Raw genomic sequence first — 8,043 nt, 5'->3', positions numbered from 1 at the left:
AATATTTTTGGTACTGATGATGCGTGTTAACGGTAAGTTACTGGTAAATATGTTGCAGTTAATTACCTTGCAGTGGGCTTACAGTGACATACCATGAATAAACGGTAGTATACCAATTTCTTAATCACTGTATGATGTTACTTTGTTGATGTAATTTACGACATAACGACATAAAAAAAAAAAAGCTACAGTGCGTTACCATAATTTGTCCAAGAGTATTATACCACAACAGCAAAAAACTGTATCATCCTGCAGAACGGTAAGATATCGTAACACGGCGTCACCGTATGACGCTGGCAACAGTGACGCCAATATGTTACCACAAAGTGGAGACAAAAAGTCTAACACTGTACTATAGGAATCTGTATTTAAAATCAAATCTTATCAGAATTCTTGCTTGAAAATTTGAGTGCTTCATCCAGAATGAAACCTGTATTTAAGACTCAATGCTACTGAACCAACCAGAAAGCCAGTGCCAAAAACAACGCGAGTGCACATTTGCACTGTTTGAATGTGACTCTCAGATTAAGAAATGTGTTAAAATGTGTTACACTAAACACAAGCAGTACAGAAGAAAAGGTTGATCCAATCAAAAATATATTATTGTGAATGTAATATTGTAAATGACGGACATTGAACAACTGGTTTTACAGTTGTTCAATATGGGAATATTTCAGAGAAGTAGAATTTCTCTATCACGCATCTTATGAAGGACTTCATATCACCAATGCAGGCAACTCTACTTGAAATAGAATAATTAGCTATGGCACAGACAGAACTGATAAGATTAAGTCAGCAAACAGTACTATAAGGAGGAAATCATAAACCTAAAAAGAAATTTAACTGGTAAGAAAATCATTCAACAGTCCAAAGCATTCTCATATTGCTGACCTGATCTCAAAGCATATTCACCAAAAAGTCTAGATGCATGCTCAGCCCTTCAGTTAAGGAAATCTCTAAAAAGTTGATTCTCTTCATCAGGACGTAGCATTTTCAAATTTGCATAATGATTGAAATTTCAGTCATTATGCAAAAGTACTGTTCAACAAGTGGAAGCATGCAGTCAGCTTAGACTGAGAAATCACTTGGATGAGTGAAAAAACATTTCCCCCACCAGGAAAGGTTACGTATAGATAAAAAGTCAACTTTTTTGAGATATTCACCAAGAAGTTGGACACTGGCAAAGGCACTGCACTCACACTTTCAAGCAATTCACCCACTCCAGACTCTTCTCCTATAAATGCTATTTAATAAACACTCATAATTGCAATTATCATAGTCCCATTAGGAGCAATGTTAGACTTTTTTTAAATTTATTTACATTAAATTGCAATTAATATGAATTACTGAAATAATTTACTCCAAATACTCCTTGGTCATGCCTCTGCGGTTTATCTGAAATGGTAAAACACTTCCCATTCTCCGAACCACATTCTCAGTGTCCTAAGCTTTTTTAATAAATCAGTCTTTTTGCAAAACATTGAACAGTTTTAACAGCACCTGTAACCGGAAGGTCGCCGGTTCGATCTTGGACAAGACACTTTACCCTACCGCCTACTGGTGTTGGCCAGAGGGGCCGATGGCGCGATATGGCAGCCTCACTTCTGTCAGTCTGAATGAATAGTGGCATTGTAAAGCGCTTTGGGTGCCTTGAAAAGCGCTATATAAATCCAATCCATTATTATTATGTTAAACACAATTTAGTAACTCATAGTAAATCATTAAAACCACTATGACTCACTAAAGCACATGTGTGCAGTGACAGCCAGGTTGAGTCAGAGGTTGATAAACAACAAAGCATCGAAACAGTCTGATAATATATGTAAACAAGTTCTCAAGACAGAAAACTACAAAAAGAAATTCACCTGAACCTGCATTACTTTTAGAACCAGTTTAACAGTAGAAAGGTAAGTGTTGTATTACCTGGGTGTTTGCAGCAAGACCAATAGAGTGAATGACCCCTACACCTCTTATCATCATGCACATGCTTTGAGCCTCCACAATCCTCCACAACATTGCCACAGCATTATTTGCTGAAAAGATAACCTGGAGAGTCCAAAGTGCTGTTTTCTCTCTGATATTGTTAGACCTTCAGAGAGTCACAGATCTCCAACTCTGGCCCTGATGAACTGGGAGACTTTACACTCAGCCTACTTCTACAACCACCTCTAGATTACTTGATTCTACTTCATAATTACTTCATTAATTATTTGGAACTAAATATGGTACACTGATAGCAGAGGGAGGGGGCAAGTTTTGAACTAGCTCAAGAAACCGTGTCAAATCTGCTCAATTAATAGTTCGTTGATGGAAAGAAAATGCATTTGCATCATGTATCATGTATCATGATCAATCAAGTCCGTGCAAGTAGGAACCTCACCAAACAAACAGCAATACAAAATCAGTTCTGACAGCTCATTGCATTTATCTACCGGCAAATGAGACAGGAATTTATCCAGAATACAAAGAGACTGAAATTTTTTCAAATGACCAAACTGTCATCAGGCTCTGGTATTTCATCAATTTCAGAAAATTACGGAAGTGAAGAAACAAACAAGGGTGAACGGTGTCCTTAACACACCGACTAGAATTTTGGTCACTTGCATAATACGGTTTGAGTAAGTTTACATGACAGCGCTGAACCAACTTTTTTCATTTTAGGGTTGAAAGTAATTTAGATCAAAAGTTTCTCATTAAGGACCTGTGAGGGCCTGTAAATGGGGGACGATACAGAGATGCCACAACTGGCAAAAAGGCTGAAACTTGGTCCCCACAACAAAACTGACAACTGGCAATCCCAGCTACAAGCAATGAAAGTCTAAATCCATTTACAAACTCAACCAAGTTTTTTAGGTGGCTCGGAATAAACCCCTTTATTTTTTATTACAGCCAAGGGCCGACGCACACTATGTCAAAACCCAAGCTCATTAGGGCTGAAACCTATGTTTTCTTTCAGCCAAAATCAGCCATGGAAGACCCTCTTCCCAGTCTCTACTAAGCTTTATACAATAGGTACGCTAAAGAGACTTTAGCATCTGGGGAAACCTTTCCAGAGCACCCTGTCTTTGTGCATGGTATCTTGATGACCAATTATGGTTTATGTGCAGGGTTTACAAAACTTCGGCGAACATGTGAGATGAAAAATTTGAACTCTGACCACTCACACCGAAACAAACTGAGTTAGAGCTGTCACCAATGCCTTGCTCGTCACTGACCTCAGTGGATATCCAGCAGGAATTTTGGTACTTTGACACATCACTGCAAGAAGATACTTATTTCCAGATGTTGAGGGCAGCAAAGGACCCACACAGTATAGAACAAGATGTTCAAAAGGTTCCAATATCAGAAGAATAAGTTGTAATGGTGCTAGCTTAATGGTTTGATGAGCTTATGCAAAGGAACAGGGAGGGTGGTAAAACCCCTCCCACTACTGAGGAGGCAGTCACCTGTGTCAGACTCCTTTGAGAAGGGCAGCACACTATACAGGTTCACTATATAGGAGTCATAGTCTCCTGAATCACTCAGAATTTAAACTGGGACTTTATCCCCACTTCCCACCAAGAAAACAAAAACATCCCTAATAAAAGGACTATAGCATCCCAAACAGCAGGAATTAACAAAACATCATCAGGCATTTTGCACATGTAACTCATGTAACAGGTGCAGAGGCTGCAGCCGGTTTAATATAAGATGTAATTCTTGTGGTTTTGGCCTGCAACCTTGCAAATTCTGCCTTCCAGGGACCTTTCATGACAGTAATTGCAGGCATTGGTTTTATCAGACTTTTGTCAAGCTTAGAATCGAATTTAAATGAACGAACCTTACCTGACCTTGAGTGATTACCCACAACAACCGAACCAGAACCTCTCCTCACACTGTCTGCTGTCTTTACTTTTCACGCTGGAATATTACTCTTACGGAAGAGTGCAAACTCATCTGCCGGTGTTCCAGATTAACTGGTGTCACAGATTAACTGGTAACGGTCAAACAGATGTGTAGTAGACATCAAACCAGGAAATAAACAGTTAATATTTCATCTGTGACATTTGTCAGGTTCATTTAAACACACTCCGTCAATCCTATTGCTCCTGACCAAGTTGTGTCAACTAGCTCCAGCTGTGGCCAAGTGCCATAGCCTACAGCCAAATTAACATCTGACTTGCATCTGCACCTGGCTCTATCACCACGTTTTAATTCCCGTTTCATGCAAAATAAATTTTTAGCTTTTAATGTTTTAGGTTCCTGCATCTTGCAAATAAGCCTTTAAACTAAATTAAATGGTACTAAGTATTTATTTTTGGCCTACATCAGTAAAAAATGACAAATTATATACATAAAGTTCTAAAATCACTACTCCTAATGTTCATGATTATTTAAAAAAAATTTTTCCATAACAAAGAATTATGTCATAAACAAATATTATGCATTAATATTTGACTAGTGTTGTAACATCACATTCTATTAGCATAGTCTGCTGTTTCTTTTCTCTGGAAATAAACACTTGGGGTCAAAAAAGATAATATAGATCGACACAGCTGGCGAGAGCTGGTAGTTATATACAGTATATGTAACTTATACCCACATAGCAAGCATGTCTGGCCTGCATCTGGTATCAAGCGAGTACTGCTGGTTGACTTCTGGTATGATAAGACGTATTTCATCCAGATATGGGCCAGGCCTGGCATAGATGGCACAATTTATGTTCCTGTTTTCCTATTTTAGTTAGAAGAGCCAAATGCCACGTTGCAATACTATACTGCTATAGTAGCCAATGTTTCAAATGCAGATTTGACAGGTTTGTGAGTGTACACTTTATCCAAAACCTAGTGACGATTTACTCATGCTTACCTCTGAGTGGCTGCAGTTTAGGCAGTAGAGCAGGTCACCTGCTGATCTGATGGTTAATGGTTTGATTCCTGGCTCCTCCAGTCTGTAAGAGTGTATGTACAGCTCTGTCCCAATCCAGCGACCACACGCTTTGTAGTGCGCGTTTGTAGATCGATTACGTCACAGCGACGCGCCGAAGGGAGTCCCAATTCGAAGTGTACTCCAAATGCGATCGACAAATGCGGTTAATTTTCCCAAATTTGAAGAGTGGGTCCGGTGTAGACTTCGTGGTCCCGTGTATCCCAGTATTCCTGGGTGTGGATATTTCTTCAGGAAAGAAGGTGGAGCGGCCGAAGAGTAAACTTTCAAAAGTTAGTACTGAATATGATGTCACTTATTTATGTGCACAGCAAATTCTGGTCTTTGGAATAAACTCTCTGGGAGTTCAGATTAACTACATTTTATGGCAAGCCGTTAGAGTCATAAATCGCCACTTTCCTAACCCGTTTGGTTAAGAAATGGCGTAAAAAAAACGCCGTTTAATTATTCAAAACGCCGAAAAAAGCGGCGTTCTGTTCCGACAAACGCCGCTTTTTCCGCCACTCGGATGGTGCCCTGAACGCACCATCCGAGTGACGTAAAAAGCGGCGTTCAAAGACAGACGGAAACGCCGTTTTTTACGTTACTCGGCACAAAACGCCGTTTTTATGCATCTTTGAACGGCGTTTTTTACGGCGTTCTCTGCCAGCTATAACGGCGTTTAAAACGGCGTTTTATTGAAATTATGCAGGGCACTCCCCATGGTTCCCTCATCCAATTACTTTCAACTCATTTCACCCAATCAAAGAAGAGGAAGTGCAGACCACACTAATGCATCACCGATTCACCTTGCTGCTAAGTGATTGCCTATTCAGTACCAGTGCTTGTCACAGTATTCACTTGTATTATAATCCCACTATGCATTTTGATGTGTTTAAGGCATGATCGAGCAAACAAACGACAGAATACTTTTTCTGAAACCTTAACTGTGTTACCTGTTATGGCAGCTAACAGGTAATGAGCAGAGCTAGCTCTGCTCATTTCTGAGCTTCTTTCTTATTTTCCTCTTTACTTCTCTTAACCTTTAACTTATGTTTTAGCAATCAGATCCTGCCATCTTGCATTACCGCTTCGTGCTAGTTATGTTGACTTTTCTCTTCTTTTGTCTCCACTTTTTTCACCCGTGTTTGGACACTCGGCGCATGGCTCCTTTGTTTACATTAGGGATCAGCTGTTAGCGCTGCGCCCTGCAGCTGCGCTACCGGCAGACAGACCCTACATCCCCAGTGAGGGAAGAAACGGGGGTGATGTCTCCCGAGGACACCTCACACACCATCTCTCCTTCCTGTAATCACTTTAAATGTGAGATCGCTCCCTGATATGATTGAGGAGCTAATGACGCTAACCCGGTCACAGTGGCAGTATCCCGGTACTCCCTCTGTGAGTAGGCTGCCCGGCTTCCAGCTGCTGCGGGCGGACAAGACGAGAGACAGCGGTGAGAGGAAAGGAGGGAGGCTGGCAGTGTTTGTTAAAGACGGTTGTGGTATCTCTGGGCACATCGCTGTGAAAGAACAACTCTGCAACACAGACATTGCGCTATTAGCGGTTAGCATCCGTGGAGGTAGCCTGTGACTCTCTGTGGTCCGCAGACTGCAAACGCAATCTCCGAGAGCTCTTCTTCTAATATCAGGGGACTTTAATCATGTCTCGCTGGACTCCACACTGCCCACCTTCACCCAGTATGTGACCTGCCCCACCGTAGGCAATAAAACATTGTACTTAATGTATGCCAATGAAAAAGTGGCATACAGTTCATCACCTCCCCCTGCCCAGGGAAGATCCGATCGTAACCGAGTGCGTCTTGTCCCTGTGTGTGCAGCCCTTACTGTGCAGGGAGCCACTAATCACCCACGCAGTGCAGAGATGGTCCGCGGAGGGCATATAAATAAATAATAAAAGCAAGTAAATGACAGTATGCTCTTTCTGAAACAAACGGGTTAGGAAAGTGGCGATTTATGGCTCTAACGGCTTGCCATACCGTTTGGGGCGTTTTATTCGCGTCCATCGCGTTCGGTGTGAACACACCGTAAGGCTGTCAACGATCACGATTAACGCAATTAAAATTTTTAACGCAATCAACAAACTTTGGACAAATTGCCCGAAATGCGTCACTTTACAAACGGTGCCCCATAAGTAGGCATGATTAATGGGCAAAAGAGTGTATGTTCTGATGTTTTTGTTGATCTAGTGTTTTAGAAACTCGTCCAAGTCTAAAACCACACAAAAGATACTGTCAAACTGTCCCATGGCCAGGGGTGGATCTAGAGAACTTTTATGAGGGTGGCTTGGAAATCAAATTGGGTGGCAAAATCAAAGCCTTTGTTTTTAAGCATATATGCTGGTGTTACAAATGGTTAAAATGATTCAAATGCAGTAAGTATACAATGTTTCATACATATATAGTCTATAACTTAATTATTTTCTGTAACCCACATAATTAAACATTTCAGTTACATAAAATATGTGAATTTAGATTTTATGTACTGTATAGCCTGTATAATAAATAAATATGTAACCCAATAAGTATAAATTCCAGAAAGCTACACAACATGTGTGTGTGTGTGTGTGTGTGTGGGGGGGGGGGGGGGGTGTGTTACAAACACAAGTCTTAAACAACAAACAACTTAAGTTTCACACCTTTTTGTTAGAAAAAATCAAATTGCTACATGCTTAAATTTACACAAAATGTCAGAATCCTGCACTGTTATGAACTAAAATTTAAACCTAAGTTTTAAATGTTTTGTTGGGTTAACCCTATGGGGTCCAAAATACAATTGGCCATTTCTGACTACTTTTGATGTTACATTTGTATTTCACCTTTAAATTATTTTATTTATTTATTTTTATCTTGCCTCGCTTGGTATCATTCTTTTCAGCTTAACCTCACAAATGTAAGTACCATTAAAGAAATAAGATTATTTTATATTATTATTATTATTTTTTAATAGACTATTATCTTGCAATAAATTACGTGTTAAGAACCTGTATTGCACATATTAATTACATGATATCCAGTGGATGCTGTTTGCAGGTCTGAGGTTTGATTCTGTATCAGATTAAATAACGAAAGACTGTCTTCATGGCAAAAGTACATTTATGTCATGGTCCTGCGACCAT

The sequence above is a fragment of the Maylandia zebra genome, linkage group LG4, assembly GCF_041146795.1.
Source record: "Maylandia zebra isolate NMK-2024a linkage group LG4, Mzebra_GT3a, whole genome shotgun sequence".
In the NCBI taxonomy this organism is placed as follows: Eukaryota; Metazoa; Chordata; class Actinopteri; order Cichliformes; family Cichlidae; genus Maylandia; species Maylandia zebra.
This window is presented reverse-complemented; position numbering follows the sequence as displayed.